Source organism: Myotis yumanensis, unplaced genomic scaffold (genome assembly GCF_028538775.1).
Source record: "Myotis yumanensis isolate MYYU_CA2020_CCGP unplaced genomic scaffold, mMyoYum1.0.hap1 SCAF_6, whole genome shotgun sequence".
Taxonomy (NCBI): Eukaryota; Metazoa; Chordata; class Mammalia; order Chiroptera; family Vespertilionidae; genus Myotis; species Myotis yumanensis.
Window position 1 is genome coordinate 55,019,095 of NW_027223757.1, and position 18,926 is coordinate 55,038,020.

Consider the following 18,926-nt stretch of genomic DNA (forward strand, 5'->3'; position numbering starts at 1 on the left):
GAAAGAAGGTGTAAGAAGAGGGATTTCTAACCAAACCGGGTATAAAGCCAATAAAAGTAATAATTTCATGAGTTTCTTCTAAGAGTCTTGGTAGAGTCGGAGGATGCTCCTTTAATGCGCTAGTTGGATAAGTCTGTAAAGAATCCTTTATTTCAAATAAAACCATGCTGAGTTTCCTCCTGGGGTATTTATGGACCCATCTTTATGGAGGTTTTCTTAAGCCTTCCACTGGAAATCAAATAATTTTATTAAATTATTACTACATTGTGTTTTAATCTTGTTGATTACCATTCTTTATAAGAGGTTCTTAGATAAGCTGAGAGTGAGACATACATGATTGCAGCCTTCTAGGAGCTCAAGCTTAAGAGCATTGTTAGTGCTATAAATGAACAAATAATATATATTCACGTATAGAAACATCTAACAAATATGTAAACTTAGTTTCCATCTACATGCTGATAGATTTTCAAATAATAAAGGAATTTTTGTGTAGAGAGAACATCATTTCCTTGGGAATTAGGACATTTGGTTTCAATCCATGGATTTCTCAATCATGATTTTGGACAAAAGCTTAGCCACTTTAGGTCTCAGGTGTTTTTGTGTGAAAGAAGTAGCTGGGATGAAAAATCTTTATTATTTCAGTTTCAAATTCAAATGACCTTAGTATAAAGGTAATATTCAGCTTAATAGTAGGAAAATAATTTTATAAAAATATATCTTTTAGAATATGGAATATATGTATTTACAAAGAATATAACACCACTAGGCTTATTTTATTTATTTACATTTATTTGTTTGTTTGTTTTTTGTTAATCCTCACCTGAGCATGTTTTTTCCATTGATTTTTAGAGAGTGGAAGGGAGGGGGAGAGACAGAGAGAGAAACATTGATTACCTCCCGTACATGCCCTGCAACCAAGGTATGCCCTTGACAGGAATCAAACCTGAGACCCTTCAGTCCATGGGCTGATGCTCTAACCATTGAGAAACCTAGCTAGGGCACCACAAGGCTTATTTTAAATGTATTGGCCTACTTATAATTTGTCTTTTAAATGGAGCTGTGCATTGTTTAGTTACAATATGTAGGACATATTGTATTTTAGTATTTAAAGGAAGCTGAACTTAATATATTTCCTTCCTTTAGTGAATGAGAAAAGATTGATAAAAATTGTTTCCATGATGCTCTTAATTGCATACCATAAAATTATTTTACTTTGGAATAAGTATGGAATCTAATAAAATATCTAGAGTAATTCCAAGTTCATTCAAAAATTCATTAAAATCTTCATCAAGAAAACACTTGTGTTTGTCATTTTGAAAGGTTTTTATTCATGCTGAAACTCAGATACAATAAAATGAAATAATTGATTACTCTGCATTTCTCTGAGTTTACACAAAGCTGGACGAATAGACACATTCTATGTCCCTGTTTTAAATTATATTAATATGGTCAATAGAATAACTTAAGTCCAATACATTTTTTTCTAAATCACAGCTTTATTGAGATATAACTCACAAACCATGGAATTCACTTATTTATAGTGAACAATTCAATGGTTTTTAGTATAGTCAGAGTTGTACAACCATTGCCATAATCAATTCTAGAACATTTTCAGCACCCTGCAAAAAACTCCATGTCCATTAACAGTCACACCCCATTTTCCCTCCAACCTGCTTTACTCCAAAATCTTAGGCAATCACTGATTTACTTTTTGTCTAGATTTACCTATTCTGGACATCTCATGTAAATGGAATCATACAATATGTGGTTCTTTGTAAGTGGCTTACTTCACTTAGCATACTGTTTTTAAATGTCCACACATAGTAGAATTTATCAGTATTTAATTTCTTTTTATCATTGAATAATATTCTATTTTAGGTATATAACACATTTTATTTACCCATTTAGCAATTGATGGACTTTTGGTTGTCCCCTCCCCCCCTTTTTTGGCTGTTATGAATAATGCTGCTGAAAACATTGGTGTAAAAGTTTTGTGTGGACATATGTTTTCATTTCTCTTGGGTATATGCTTAGGAATGATATTTCTATGTCCTATCATAATGTTTTGTGGAAATTACAGACTGTTTTCCAAAGTGGTGGTACCACTCTACAAGGTGGTACCATTCTACAATTCTACATTGTGCAAGGGCTCGGATTTCTCCATGTCCTTACTAACAGTTGATTCTAGCCATCTTAGTGGGTATGAAATGATATCTCACTGTAGTTTTGATTTTCATATTTATTGAGGATATTATTTTCCTGATGATGTAGAGCATCTTTTCCTGTGCTTCATTGGCCATTTGTATATCTCCTTTAGAGGAATATCTATTCAGATCCTTCACCCATTTTTCTTTGGGTTGTCTTTATTATTGAGGTATGAGTTCTTTATATATTCTAGATACAAGTCTCATCAGATATGATTTGCATAATATCTTCTTCCATTAGGTGGCCTGTCTTATAATTTATTGATGATTTCCTTTGCATCACCAAAGTTTATAATTTTAAAGAGATCCAATTTATCTTTTTTTTTGTGGCTTGTGCTTTTGGTATGAGGGTCAGGACAGTTCAATGGACTTTGTGAGTTTGACTTTTCATTTTTAGTAGAAGTAACAATAACAGAAGTGGACTTTTAAAGTGATTTTCAGGTGTATAAGTTTAATAGTACTTGGTAAATTACCCCTCCTCCCAACACACCTGAAATGTTCTTGGGTAAATAATTATACATTTTTCAGTGTCTTGAAAGGAAGGTAAAAGGATCTGAAAGCATCATCAAATTTTTATTACCACAGAAAAAGTTGGCACTTTCAATATTTATTCAATCAATAAATACTTATTGAGCATTTATTTGCTTGGCATTATTTTAGACACTTGGGGTACAGGAGTGAGAAAAATGTTTGGTGTCTTTAAATGCCTTGTAAAAGTTGAAATGCTGGTTTCCTGGGGGAAAAAAAACCTTCATAATGTAATATATCACAGTTGGCAAGGAAAAAGTGTTGCCTCTTGGCTTCTCTGTGAGTTGGTGCCCTCACCCTTATTACGATGTTACACATCCCAGATGGTCACTGCAAAATGCTTGCTCCTGTGCCAAGATACAACAGGGATGCATTATCGCCTTAACTCTGAGTTTGCTTTGTGGTTTTTTTTGGAAACCCTAACATCATTTAAATGCAATTTTCTCAATTTGGCTCTGTTTACGGAACTGTAATAAGATATTTCTCTATTAATAGCAGGAAGGAAAACCTTGCTTGTTTAGGGCTTTGGAAAACTTGTGCACATTTTTGTTAAAGGTATTTGGTGAAATGGATTGCAGAGATTTGCAGATTCTGGTTTATTAATTTGCCTAAATGCATTTCAGGGTAAAATTAGTTGAACCGTATGTTTTTCAAACAAAATAGCAGCTCTCACTCAGCAACAATAAAGAGAGGCATTTCTGTCAAGGGACTTTGCACAGTTCCAGTAGTCCCTTGCCTCAGGGAAGCTTGGCTCAGAATGAATGAACATCACGGTGGGTCCCTTGTAGCTTCTGCCCATTTTATTTTCTGAATTTGATGACTTTGTTGTGTGGAGAAGACAGGAACTAGAAGCTGTATATATGTGAATGTCTGCCGTCTACTAATTTTTACTTTGAGGATCCTGGGAGGGTAGGGAAACAGAAATACAAAAATTTAGAGCTAGAAGATCCTGAGAGATCAAGTAGGAGAGTTGTGTGTGGAGAAGCAAATGACCTTCAGAGGTAACAATTTTGACTCATCTACAAGCTTCAGGAAAGATATCCAGCAAATACAGTGATAGTCTCCACCAATCACATCAAACATTTTCAAGCTTCCTTGTCTTTGTTTTTCCCTCAGGTCTGAATGACCTTCAAACTTACATTCTCATCTTTGTGAGGACTTACTCAAACCTTTCCCAGTTTCCATCTCTTCCATCTTCCTTTCCCCAGGGAAATACATTCTCCCTCTAAAATGTTGTCACAGCACTCTGTGCATGCCTGTCTTGAAAGAAATATATCTCAACATATGCTTTTCATGTAAGTCAACCAGCCCAGCTATAATGGGAGATCCATAGGGAGGGAGCTGTATCTTGTTTATGTTTGCCACAGCATACGATAAAGATAAAAAGTGAGTCTTGAAAGAATGGATACATGAATAAATGTGTGAATAAATGCATTTTAATATATATTTTATTTATTTCAGAGGAAGAGAGATAGAAACATCAATGATGAGAGAGGATCACTGATTGGCTGCCTGCTGCACGCCCCACACTGGGGATTGAGCCCGCAAACTGGGCATATGGCCTGCTCAGGAATCGAACCCTACAGGTTGATGCTCAACCAGAGTCATGCTGGCCAGGCCAATGCATTTTTTAAAATAAAATTCTTTATTGTTTAAAGTTTTACATTGTGTTTTTAAAATGAGTAAATTTTGTAGACTCAGGATGGAACCTCAAATTTGATAGGTTTGAAGGTTTTGCTTGGTTAGTTGCCAATTTGCCATTATCAGTACAGGAATAGGAATGTAGCTTCCTCATGAAAAGATGAGAAAGCCTCTCTCTCTCTCTCTCTCTCTCTCTCTCTCTCTCTCTCTCTCTCTCTCTCCTAAGTCTTATAAACAGAAAATTGTGGTTGGCATCCAAATAAGATGCTTCTCCCACAAACTGTAGGTATTTTATTATGAATATCTTCGAAAGCTGTTAGGATGTTCTGTGAATTCAAAGGGGAAATACCCCTAAAGCAAAAATGTATTACATGCAACTTGGAGATTATTTAATTTAGGGAGCTTCAACAGGCTAAGCTATAGTTTCAGTAATTGACTGTTTCCATTGCAGGCACCCAACTAGGGGGAATGTGATTAAAGAAAGGACACTCTTGGTCTTGGTTTCAAGTTTAAACCGCAAACACATACACTTGTGTACTAGACACACTATACTGCTGCCCCTCATTTAACATGAGTTGCACTGGTTTTTAAGTTCTTTGTGTCTGCAAGCCAAGTATGTTTGTGATACTGCTTTACTACAAAAGACTGGGGAATGCTTCTCGTGAAACCTCTAGAGAGGATGACATTAAAAACGTAAGCCTGATACACTAATGAGCCTGATGCACAAATGCAACCGGTTTGGGTCTCATCTGTCATCTAACTAGCAAGCAATCAATTCTTCTGGCATCCTCCTACCAACATTATTTAGTAAATCTCTATGGTCATATCTATTAGACCTTAAGTAAGAAAAAAGGGAAGATTATTCTATATGTAGGCAAGGGGATGTTTCATCATTTCTATAATTTAATGTTGCTTACCTATAAAAACCCAAGTGATTCATATTTTATTGATTTTTTTGTGTTTTTTTTTTGTGTGTGTGAGGTGGGGGGAGATGTGAGATAGAAACATCTATCGGTTGCCTCCTGTATTCGCTCTGACTGGGGACCAAACTCACAACCTAGGTATGGACCCTGACTGTAAATCGAGCCCACAACCTTTTAGTGTATGGGATGATGCTCCAACCAACTGATCCACCCAGCCAGGGCCAAAGTGATTCATATTTTAAAACAATCATTAAAAAAAAAGAAGTACATAACTTTTATCCAAGCACCCCCTGGTTAGAAGGGAGGGCAGGGGACAACTTACTGTTTACCAAAAACAAGGAAGTCCCTTGGGAGTGTATCACTGGGGCCCAAAATAAACTGAGGGCACACGCTCTTCAATACTCTCAGTTTGTATCTTTACTTTCATAATTAATTTTTTGGAATCAAAGATGTGCATTTTTTGAACCACTAAGGAAGAAAACATGATGCTAATTATACTTGAGGCAAGGCCTTGTGCATCATTCTGTGCAACACATGAACCAATCACACAAGTCTTTCATTGCTTTGCAATTTCTTCTGCATTCCTGATGGCATTGTTTGGTATGCAGTAGGCTCTCCTTCCGCACATGTCTCCAACAATCTATATGGTGACTTCTTTTACTTGTTTGGTCCCATAAAACACTTGGTTATTGCTCATAAGAAAAGGTGGAACTGTTGTCATTCCTACAATGATGACCTCACTGATGTCAGATTTATGCTCCATCTTTTCTCTCCATGTCTTTTTATGTGCACAATAGCCTTTTGTCTCAATGCTGTATCCTGATGTAATCTTCTTAAACACATTTTATTTTGTGGTTACACTCAACCCCTGTTGTACTGACAGGGCAAAAAACTCAAAGGCAGTGATTAAAATAGGGCCAGCATGACTGAATGGGCACACAGCATGCACGAGACAATGACCTCATCATAGATGTTGCCTATGTACTGCAGCGACTGTGAGATGCCATTGACTCTAAGGTGCATTTCTGTTTGGAAGATTTTAAAAATGTAACAAAAATCTTACATAGCCTCAGCTCTTTAAAATATGGCATATTGTAATTTACTTAAAATATTCTGTAGAATATTTGTGGAAAGATGTACCCGATTGAAAGTTAAATGGAAATGAAATTAAATGTGATCTCAATTTACTTGTCCCTACATGTTCTCCCTCCACTTTGCTCTCAATCTCACCAAGACTTTCCTCTCCTTCTGAGAAAGCAGAGGATTTGAGGGTACCTTCGCGGGGTTGTCATGAACACAAACCTGTTGCCAGACTTGCTCAGTGAGAGAGGTACCTACAGTAAATGCTGAACAGCTTTCCCTCCTGCTCTGTGAACACTTGGCAGAAGCGTTGATGACAGTTGCAAGAATGTGATGCACAGCAGTATTCTTTACAGCAGTGTAATCTGTGTCATCAAATCCCCAGAAACCATGATTAATAGCAGCACTTGAGTTTGTTCTCAAGTTGTATATTTGGTAGTGATGAACTTTGATCTACGGTTTCACTTTAAAGAATCGTTATGACACAAACTTTGCCTGTAATCCTTCCATCTAATTTAAGCTCCACATGGATACCGTGTAGGGAAACGTTTAATGCCATTGCTGTAAGCTGTGTGTTTATTACACCGTTTTAAGCACTTTGATAAGGGGAGGGGAGCAAGCCATGTCCAGTCAGTTGTCACACAGAGCAATCTCCTCACCCAGAAGTGGCCAGTGCAAGGTTTTCATTAGAAACATGGAATGGAAAATTACCTCTACAGGCATTTAGGAGTCAGTGATTTAGTCTCAGATACAGTTGTTTTCTTTCATTTAGTGAGGTGGGCTAAATTAGTATTTTCTCATTCTCACTCCATCCTTCTCCCTCCCCATTTCAATGTAGAAACTACTCTTTATACTCTCTTTATAATTTCTTTTTCTAGAGCATTGCTACCCATTAGAAATATAAAAAGAGCCACATATGTAGTTTTAATTTTCTGGCGACCACATTAAAAAGAAACAGTTGAGCCCTAACCGGTTTGGCTCAGTGGATAGAGCTTTGGCCTGCGGACTGAAGGGTCCCAGGTTCGATTCCAGTCAAGGGCATGTACCTTGGTTGTGGGCACATCCCCAGCAGGGGGTGTGCAGGAGGCAGCTGATTGATGTTTCTCTCTCATCAATGTTTCTAACGCTCTATCCCTCTCCCTTCCTCTCTGTAAAAAAAAAAAAAATCAATAAAATATATTAAAAAAAAAGAAACAGGTGAAATTAATTTCAGTAAAATATTTTATTTAACCCAATATACCCTAAATATCATCATTCTAACCTGTAATTAATATAAAAATTATTAACGGGAGATTTTATGTTTTGGGAGGACTAAGTCTTTGAACTCCATTGTCTATTTTATATTGATAGCACACCTCAATTTGGATGCTAAATTTTCCAACTTTTAGTGTAAAACAATAAAGTTGTGTTTACTGAAAAAATATTTTACATTGCTTGTTTTTAAATTTAAAGTTCAATTAATTAAGATTGAGTAAAATTAAAAATCTAGTTCTGCACTCACATTAGCCACATTTAAAGTGCTCAGTAGCTACCAGTGTCTAGTGGCTGCCATTCCAAAGAGGAGTTTCTTTCATGTTCCATGAAATGATTATTGGTTTATGATAAATAAGCATTAGGCATATCTGGTATGCTAGATTTGCATGCATTTTGGAAAGAAGAAATAATATGAGGTTGGATTTTGTATTTATTGGTCACTATAATAGAAGCAGAGGGGTCAGGGTAGGGCAAGATATGGAAACAAATGAAATTACTCAGAGAAATGTGGACCCTAGTGGGCTGGCCAGTGGAGCTGCTCCCTATGGCTGGTTCCCTACCCCTTGGACAGGAAGTTTCCCAGGATGGCCTGTCTTTGGCTTCCCTGCCACATGGTTTTAGATACAATCCAGGTTTTCTGAGAGTGTCCCATGCCAAGGTTTCTAGGCTGGGGTATAAGATAGTAACTTCTTTTGATGAGATGGGACCAGCCTGCGTGATACAGCAAGTTGCTTAGTGATGTTCAAAGTACTAAACTACCATCATCTGTAAGTCGCAGGAACTGAGTCTTCATTAAGAACGTTGAGCGAATGTGAATTCAATAAAAAGTAAAGTTGAGTTGGCATTAGAAAGCGGGGGGAGGGGAGCCTATAAAAAAGGGGAAGCTGGACCTCTTGTCTGTTTAGCTGACCTATCATAAACTTCAAGAAAATTCTTCTGGGCCCCGACACCCTCTTTCCTTCTGAAGTGAAAATAGGTTGGATAAGGAGGATTATCGCTGTGGCTTCTAGAGATCATGCTTTCTCTCTGCTGTTACTGAATTTATAAGAAGAAAAGAAAAATGTGCTGTTCCCCAAGTGACTCATTTATGGGAGTCCACGTTGGGATTATTCTGTAGGACCTGAAGCCTGAGAACCTGAGCTGCTGTCCCAGGGACTGTCCCTGTTAGAGACTGGAACAAATGCAATAGCTAAGATTATGATCTTATAAAAGTCGTTCTTTAATTCCTCCTGCTCTTATGGCATATTTGGCTTGTGTGTATGTGTGTGTACGTGTGTGTGTGTGTGTGTGTGTGTGTGTGTGTGTTTCCAGTCACAAAGAAGTGTGGTCATTGACCTTTTGAAAACAATACTTTTTTTCTAAATCTTTAGAAATTTGGTCTTCATGTTGATTGTATTATAGGTAAGTCTCTGTTTTCCAGAGTAAATAGCCCAGGGTTTCTTCTTAGCCCACTTCCTTTCTATCAAGCAATGAGGAGGCAGCTTTTTCAGGCTCTGTTAGCATCTGTGGTGTGAAATGAAGACGGGCAGAGCGCTAGCAGGTTTCCCTTTTTCTTTCTTCCTTATCCCTTTCTCCAAACTCTTCCCTAATGTTGATCTGAGGTTGTCAGTTGATTCCACTAAGGGTTGTCACACCTGTGCCATTATGAGCTTTGGGGAGAGAGGGTGGGGGGAGGCAGGGATTTCTCTAGGGATGAGGATTCTGTTTGGAAATGGTACAGCTAATGCTAATAATCACAACTGCTCTTTAATAGGCATTTACTATTTTCAAATATTCTATTATCTACTTTAAATAATGCAATCCATGTAACTGTGCTGGGAGGGAAGTAATATTTCCCATTTTATAGATGAGGAAACTGATACTCAGTGAGATTAAATAATTTACCAACGTCACACAGCTAGCGAATGCTCAAGCCAGGACTCATGCCAGGTCTGCTTCATCCGCAGCCACTTTATCACGCGTCGTTAAGTGTTAGCAGGTATTGCTAAGTGAGAGTCTTACACTTCAGGTTCCTCAGCCCCGGCGCCTTCCTCTGCCCAGTGCTTCTCTCGAGGCCCCGTGCTTCCTTTGCCTTTTCTGATTTGCATGTACAACATGTCCTTTGGGTCCTGCTCCTGCTTGTGTTTTGGGAGTGGAAAGCTTCCAAGCTTTATAATACGTAAAAAATCAGGAAAGGAAGCTTATCTTGATTAAAAGATACACACAGAAAGTTTGAAAAGCAAGGGAGTCAGGAAGTGCAGGACGGAGTTTGGCCAAATGGAGCTGAAAAGAGAAGGATGCTGAAATGAGAGGAAAGCTTTGGTTTTCACATCTGATGGTTTCAGTTCTAAAATAACACCTTTCATGTGTGTGTATGTAGGGGGCAGTGCTGTGTACATGCATATGTGTGTTTTAAAGAAGCAAATATTTATATAATGCTTTCTATGTGCCAAGTAAAATTCTGAATGCATCCTCTGTATTAACACATTTGGTCCTAACAGCACGCTCTGCAATAGGTTATTATTATTACCATTAGTATCATCCCCATCTTATAGAGGCGGACATCGAGTACTAAAGAGAGGTTGCACATGCATCCGAGGTCACAAAATCTGTAAGTGGCAAAGTCAGGATTTGCACCCAAGCGTTCTGGCTTCAGAAACTGGGTTCTTCAGCCCTGCCATCCCGTCACCTGGTCTATGTTAGTGAGCCTCAGGGTTTCCGAAGCACCTTGTGAATGCTTTCCTAGCATCTCGGCGGCAAGTGAGGTGCAGGGAACTGGCAAGCAGCCAGGCTGCAGTTCAGTCCCGGGTCTTCTCTCTGCCCAGGACACTTTCTACTGTGTGTAGCACATGGTAATTTCACCATAATTCTTGTTGAATAAATGTATACTCTACAAAGGGAAAATGATTTTTAAACATCGTGATGCTGGGAATTGGGGCTGGGATACTGGGAATATATATTCTTAATTCTCAGTTGTGGGACACAATCTCCTCACTCCTTCATCACAAGCACACACACACACTCACACACACACACACACACTCACATATGCGTGCACACACACACACACACTCACATATGCGTGCACACACACACACACACACACACACTGTACTATTTAGTTTCCAATTCGAACACTATCCAAAACCAACTGATAGGTGTCAAGTTCTTGCACAAATGCATCCCTTGAGAGATTCTTGCTGAGAAAGAATAAGTAGTTTTCATGGATTGGTGAGAGGCACTTCTTATTTTAGACCCTTTTCAGGATCACCTGCCCAGACCCCAGCGCAAACCCACTGAGCTAGCAAAGTGGATGGAGAACGACAGTCCCAGGGTGTCCCTCAGATTCCCCCGCTGAGTGGGGCCCTCCGCAGTGACTGAGGAAGAAATGTGTGAGCCAAAACACATGAGCTCTTGAATGCAGCCTGTTTCTTTCCCCACAGCTCTGTAAAATCAAAGTTTGAGGCACCGCAGGAGCTCTTTTAAAGTGTCCTGGCCAGCTTGCTGCAGCCCAGATGTTGTTCCAGTCACTGCGCTGCAAGCTCCAATAATCGCATGACTTGCACCGCTCGGCTGCAGACCCGCTTGCCTCACTGGCACTGCTCCGTAGATGTTACAGATGCCACAACTCATTTCTTTGAAGTCAGTGTGTTTTTTAAAAAAACACCCCTTTCGACAGATTTGACCCAACTTCTCATTATATAAGCTGATCTGTTGGAACATCTGTCACCATTGCGGCTTCGGCCCCCATCCTCCACTGAAGTATAATAACTTGACATTAATAAGTAATGAGGCAGTGGTGAGTTTAACGCACATATTATGAGGCATTGGGGCTAAAATGGCAAGCTTTCATCTTTCAGGAAGACCGAAAGCCTAGATTAAGCAAACAAGGGAAACGCAGCGAGGGCCCAGATGAAAACTTGCAACTATTGCTTGAGTAAAAAAAATTATAACGTATCTTCCGTAATTGACTGTCTCTTAATAATACAGATTGGCACAAGGTTAGTGGGAAGGATTGGTGCTTCCTAGCTGGAGACATACTAACACAGTAACTTCCAATCTGCACCCTCTTGGCTACTACATCTCTAAATGCCCTCTTCTGCCCAGAGAAACTATTTTCTTAGCAGAAAAATATTATAATTCATTCCCATTATGACCTGCACCATAATGAATAATGCCCTAGTGGTATGATGCACTTAGCTCACACCAGCACAGGGCAATTGCATTGGTGCTGTGAATGCTTGAGCACTCCTTATTCTTCTTGTGTACCCGCTATGTGAATACCTTCTGGGCATGGGCTAGCGAATGCCCCTTTGTGCAAACAGAAAAGATGGTGAATCTAGTTATGCTCTAGTGTGAAATCCAAAGTTTTTAAAATTCAAATATATTTTCATTTATTAATGGCCAAAGTTAACCTAAAATCAAGGCAAACACATGTAGTTAGAAGTATGTCAAATGGGTTATGGTTCCAGCTTTTATTCTTCAGTGCACGCACACACACACACACACACACACACACATCCACGCACTCTTACCCTGTGCTTATGTGCCCAGATCCTGCCTGTTTTTTGCTTTATGAAAACTCTCTAATGACAGAAATAGCATCTGTCTGGTTTAGCCTGTACAGCTCCAACTTTGTGTCATGCATGTGGATGCTTCATAAATATTTAATGACAAAGGAAACGGTGCCGTAAGTGAGGATGGCTGCTATCACTCCCACTTCTGAGATGAATGGAAGGATAGAGATGAACGGCCTGAAGCCCACACGGCGAGTCAGTTGCAAATGCAGCTTGGAAGGCTGAGTCCCTGGACTGGGCCTGTGTTTTTCAGATTTCTGCACAGAACCGTTCTCTCTGGTGTTGGATTAGAAGCATGCTAAAATTAAAACAAACAAACAAACAAACAACCCACCAATCTCTGGGAGCTTACATTATAAAGATAAGATGGTGCAGAAGCCAAAACTAAGAGTACCAAAAAGTGAGACCTGCCCAACTCAGTAGATACTGGTGACAAAGTGGAAAAAGATGGGAAGTTTCTCTGCTGGTGCCAGCCCCGGAGAGACTTCCCCTTAGTTCCTTCGAGGCACACTTTCACGTAGTTCACTGTGGTTATGCAAAGGCTTCCTTTCCTTCTCCCAGCAACAGTTCAGCACTGCTTGCCAGAGTTTTCAAGAATGTGACTCACTAGAGTCTGTAGACTGGGTCACTACATCCTCCCCCCAGGAGTTCACCTGAAAGTGATTGTAGATAAGTTTTTAAAAACACTATGCTTGCATTTATTTTCCATTTTATTGCAAGTTCTCAAGTAGAAACTGATTTATTTCAGTCCCTTCAGACTGATGCTGCATGTAATTTTTTCTTGACTCAACACAGATATCAGTCCCCTTAATGTGACGGGACTCAAGCTGCTTGCTAAAATGCTGGGTAATTTTGATATTCATTTATATCCCCAAACTAAGTTTATTTTAATGGAATAGTTGAGTTGTCATAGTTCTGGTAATTTAACCTATTTGGTATAGCACCTTCTGTTTCTGAGCAATTCTTAATTTGGCTTCAGAACTCAGAAAAGAGAACAAAAATATTATAAAAGGTATTTATATTTGGATGTAATAATTTGGGATAGTTTATATCCTACCTGTCTAGGGTTGACTTGTAGCAAAATTCTACATAATTTCATATGCCACGAGGCAGAACTTAGCCCTGCACCATGGAAATTTTTGTCTAATTTCCATTATGAAAATATATGCAATCACTTTGCACTATTGGCTTTAGGCCCTTTGAGAGACATTGCAAGTTGCCAACCCAATAACCGTTACTCTTGTCTTCCTTACTATCAGAACTTCAATTTTGTTTGGGGAAATACTTATCTTCTTTAACTCATTTGCAGCTCTTGGGGACTATTTAATATCTATATATATAAAAGACTAAGTGACCAATTGTATGTTCATTCAACTGTCCAACTGTCTGGCCAGTATATATGATGTGCACTGGCAATCTATATATATAAAAGCCTAAGTGACCAAACGACCAAACGACGGGTCGACTGGTCGCTATGACGTGCACTGACCACCAGGGGGCAGATGCTCAATGCAAGAGCTGCCCCCTGGTGGTCAGTGTGCTCCCATGGCCAACTTCCCCAGTCCCTCCCCCTGGCAGGCCCCAATGGGCCCTGATAGGGACTGGGCGAGATGGCCCCTATTGGTCCTGATGGCCAGCCAGGCTGAGGGACCCCATCCATGCACAATTTTGTGCACCAGGCCTCTAGTTTAGATATAATCATAGAGATGGAAGAGTCATTTTGTGAGCCTCAAAATCGAGGCACAGTCAAGATATGTTGAAAATTGAGGATTTGAGCCAGATGACGTGGTCTTGTATATGAGAGCACGAACTCTGGACATTTTCCAGGGGGTCATGTAGAGCCACTGACAGGTTTGAGCATAAAAGTTGAAGAGTAAAGTGGATCGTGGGATCAGTTGTATGTAAGGAAGATTCTCTGTAGTAATGGAGATTGGAGGCAGGACTGTGAGAAGCCTGGGCTTTAAAAAAGCAACAACACTCTAAAATAGATTCCTGAACCATATTATAATGAACTACTGAGTCAGTTTTGGAATTCATTTGCTGTGAAATTGAATGTTAATAGAATCTGGAATCTGACTTATAGATAGAGATGAACAATTTAGCTGAATAGCCAGTATATATGAATGTCCTGTTTTTTCTTCCTGCTTTCCCCTTCCTCTGCTCTCTCTACCACCCACCCTACCTCCTTGCCTCCATCCCTCTCAACCTCCCTCCCTTCTTCCTTTTAACCCTTCCTATCTGTGGCTTTATTCCAGTCCAAAAATGATCAACTTTGGGGAACTTAGAGGTTTCATCATGTATGTGTGCATGTATGTGTGTGTGTGAGTGTGTATGTCTGTGTGTGCATGCACACATTTAGCCATTTAACTAAGGTAAAATCAATGGAGAGGACACATTGAAGAACTGTTATCCAGGGCAATAGTGGCTTATGTGAAGTTGCTCATTAAATCAATTTGCAGTTCCTACATTCTCCTTCTTTGGCTGCAGGATGTTAGGAAACTCATTGTTAGAGCGAACCATAATCCCTCAGTGGTGAAAGTTTGGCAAGCTAACTGATAGATCTTGTGTTCTACTTACTAATGCTCCAATTTGGTCTGGAGTACAATTTTGATGGGAAATAGCCTGGATATGCATAAACTAAACTGAATACTACTTCCTGCCCTCCTTCCTGATTAAGGAAAATCAATTTAAAAACATTTTTTTTTTTTGCTTGCTGTATATTTGAAAGACAGTCGGCTCCTTCTTGGTGAGCATTCAGCTGATTGCTATTTGGGAGGTGGGGTTGGAAAGTGAGAATGTTTGCTATTGCCCTTTCTGTAGACAGTCAGAAACAAACAAACCAAGAAAAATCTATAGGCTCCTAACAGATGGGTTTTAAAAAGTAGGTCATGTTTTGAGCCCACCAACTTTGATGACATCCCTGTAACAGAAACTGGATTCTTAAGTGTCAGGACAATACAAATGAGGTTCTAAAATGGTCTCTGGATCTGTTACAGCTTCCAAGTACAGCTGGGAAAAAAGTTGTGGAGGGAGGTCTCTAAGGAATCTGGAAAGTAAAAACCATGCTGGAAAGCCCTGAATTCATTGTTCTGTCTTCTTATTCCCCCTTGATAGAAGATATTGGGATAGACTCAGTCCTAAAGGAATTAAGATGATACAGAGATTTTAGGAGGGGGAGGGAGTTGTGTGTGTGTGTGTGTGTGTGTGTGTGTGTATCAAAGTGAGGACCAATTTTTTCTTTTTTAGTGAGAAACTTAAAGCATATGGAGGCTAAATAACTAAGCAAAGAGGTTGCTGCTGCTTTGTTTTAACATGGTCTGTTTCTGGTAACTGAAAGCTACAAGGTAAGCTGTGTGGCCTGTCAGGAGGGAAGAAATCCACCCATCTTCCCTTTTGGCCTGGTGTGTAGCGGGGAACCATTTTTGATAATAAAATTATGTTCAGGTTAAGTTAATGAGCTTGAAGCTCAGAGGAAAAGGATTATAGATCTCTGAGAACTCACAAGACTAAGATAAACTGCCTATTTTCAACTCTACAGCGCTGGAGAGGGAAATAAAATACTTTCTTAGATCCAAATATCTGTGGTTTCCCAGGCTTCACGCCTCATTGCTGTGTGAGAACAACAATTGGAAACCAGGAGGCACATTTATACATCAACACGGTTTTGCCTCCAGCAGAATGAAGGACGAAATGGCCTCCCCAGATTACCTCTTATTGATTGTTTGGCTGACCCAAATGCTAGTCCACCAGAAATCTGTTTCCTAAGCTTAACTCTCACAAAACGTTTCTGAGTTAGAAATACTTTCCCATTACTTTGTGTCTTTTCTAAAGAGTACTTGCTTTTCCTCCCTTCCTCATGATCCACCAATGTCTGAGATACATAAATGTATTTTCTTTATAGCTTTTTCATCTTGACTATAAGTTTTGATTGATACAGAAATTTAGCATTACAGGCTATTTACCAGGCCCTATTAACACTTTCTGCCTATATGTTGATACTTGTACTATAAACTTTCAAAATTGATTCTTCAATAGAATAGGTCCACACTTATGAAGATGAGTGATTTTGTGTCATCAATTCTATCATCCCCTTTCCAGTCAACCAGATGGATGTCGAGTATTTCATGTTCATACTGGGTGAGGAGAGAAGGGGGCAAGACAATACAATACTACTAATAATGATTACATTTATTTAAAAAGATATATACCATATATACTGATGATGTTTGAATGTACTGGAATTATTCTTAATCAACTTTACCCTGCCTCTTTCCTTTTACATAAAACTCTTGTGGGACAGAGGTTTATCTGGTTTATCTATTATTTAATTGAATAGAAATAGAATGGATCATCTTTGATAATCCTAAAGTATTTCTGCAATTATGTTCATTGCTCTTGAACTACGGACAACAATAAAAAATGCTAACATGAAGAGGTTAGCAAGAAAATCACATGCGTAGCATACAGACAGCTTCTGGGCAAACTCAAATAGTCTATTCATAGCACATATCTTGGGACTTTTTATTAAGAGAAAGAACTTAGAACGAGGGTGTGAGGATTGATGCTCAACTTACTGGAGCATCATTCTGAAATAGCTCTGTAAGAAGAATAAGAATCTTGTAAGACACCTAATTTTACCCCAACTTTCAACAGGGGATATGTATTTTGTTTTTCAACTTTGTATAGATTCTTCCAGCTTTCCTAGTCTTAGAAATACAAAATAGAAGGCCCTATAAGAGAAGGAGAATCAAGGAAAGTTGATAATCCACATAGCAAGTTCTCTGAGCTTTGAATTCCTTACTTGTCTTTAAAATAATCTGAATTATCATTTTTTTCACCTGACATTCTCAGATATTCTTTTTGTTCTATAGGTATAGAATAGATCATTTGATTTCTGTACCACATTCTTTTAAAAAATATATATTTTTGTTGATTTCAGGATTTTAGAGAGGAAGGGTGAGGGAGAGAGACAGAAACAACAATGATGAGAGAGAGTCATTGATCAGCTGCCTCTGGCACATCCCCCACTGGGAATGGAGCCACAACCCAGGATATGCCCCACCTTCACCAGGACTCGAACTATGACCTCCTGGTTCATAGATCAACGTTCAACCACTGAGCCACGCCAACCAGGCTGCACCACATTCTTATGAAAGGAACTTTGTGCTACATTTGCAAGCACGTGTCCAGGTCCTTACACTTTCTAGCTTTGAGACCTTGGACAGGTTCTATAACTTCTCTGAGCCTCAGCTTCTTTATCTGGAAAAATAGGATAATAATAGTGCTTACCTCATAGAGATGCTGTGAGGTTAAATCATCTCATAAATGTAAAGCATTTAGAACAGTGCCCAGTACATAATTAGCACTATGTAAGCAGAGTATCACTAAGTTAAGTATATACATTGGCCAATGGGATTTCTATAAAAGAGAAGTTTGGGTGCCATGAGTCACACACAAAAATGACTATCAAGTTTTATAGGCTATTTGGTAGAGTTAGTCAGGGGGAAAAGCTGCCATTGTACCATGTATGCAGTATACAGTAAAAACTATTACATTTTAGACCATTGTCTCTCCATTATAAAGGGGTATTCATTTATATGTCAATTTTTATTTGAGCATTCAAAATATGGAGTGTACTTAAAATATTACCTAGAATAACTTAGTTCTAAGTATAGGTAGTTCTCAAATATGGAGGTGGAAATATACATACGATTAGTCATTTTTCTTACACGTCTAATGGTAATATTTTCTTGGGGTCCAGTAGGTATATTATGAAAAAATCCTCCACCGATCAATGTGCTAGGCCACTCTCTCATCAACTCCTACCCTTCCCCCTGGAAAGGTGACATACCTACTAGATCTCACCAAATCTGTCTCACTATTTACCTATTATTACTCTGTTCCCGACAAATAGAAGCTGAAAATTTAAACACATTTAAATTTATCAAGGATGGCAATAAATGTAAGTGGGCTAAAAATTGAGCTATATGCTATCTATAAGAGACACACTCAGAGCAAAAGGAATCAGAAAGGATACCTAGGACCGGAGAGTGAGATACAAGGAAAACCAAGAGAGTTGTATTCTGAAAACCATGTTAATAAAATGTTTTAAGAAGAAGAGAGTGATCATGTTAACAGAGGCCAATAGTACTGGATATTCATGTTTATTTCATGCCTCTATATGTTAGGGTGATGCTATGTGACCGGATTCTGGCCAGTGAGATGGATATCATAGTTATTCCTGTCCTTCATTCGTTAGGAGGGGCAAAGAGCCAAGCTACTGAGATAGAAGATTGTCCCAAGCTATCAAAGTCACATAAGATGTCAACGAACATCTACTGTGTGTCTACGGTGTCTTGGGCACAGTGACAGGTACTAGGAAAGAAACATAGAATAAACTAGGCATGTAAAATGCTTTATTAGGCTTACACTCTTGTTTCAGTCACAAGACCATGTAACTTGCTTCTACAAACAACTACTTCTATTGTGTGCTGGTGTACTTCCTAAGAAGCATTCCTTGTGGTTACTAGACTATAACAATATGAGTATGGCCCTCTCACTTCCTCCTTCTGTGCATTAGGCAAACACAGTCCCATGGTATCCAGGATGCTTCCACTAATGTTGAAGGCTATTACCTATTGTTTTGTTTTACCATAGTCAGTCACATTGTACTTCAATGCTGTCTATGTGGACAGGTCCTGTATCAGGTGAGATAAAGACACAAATGCGCACACACATCA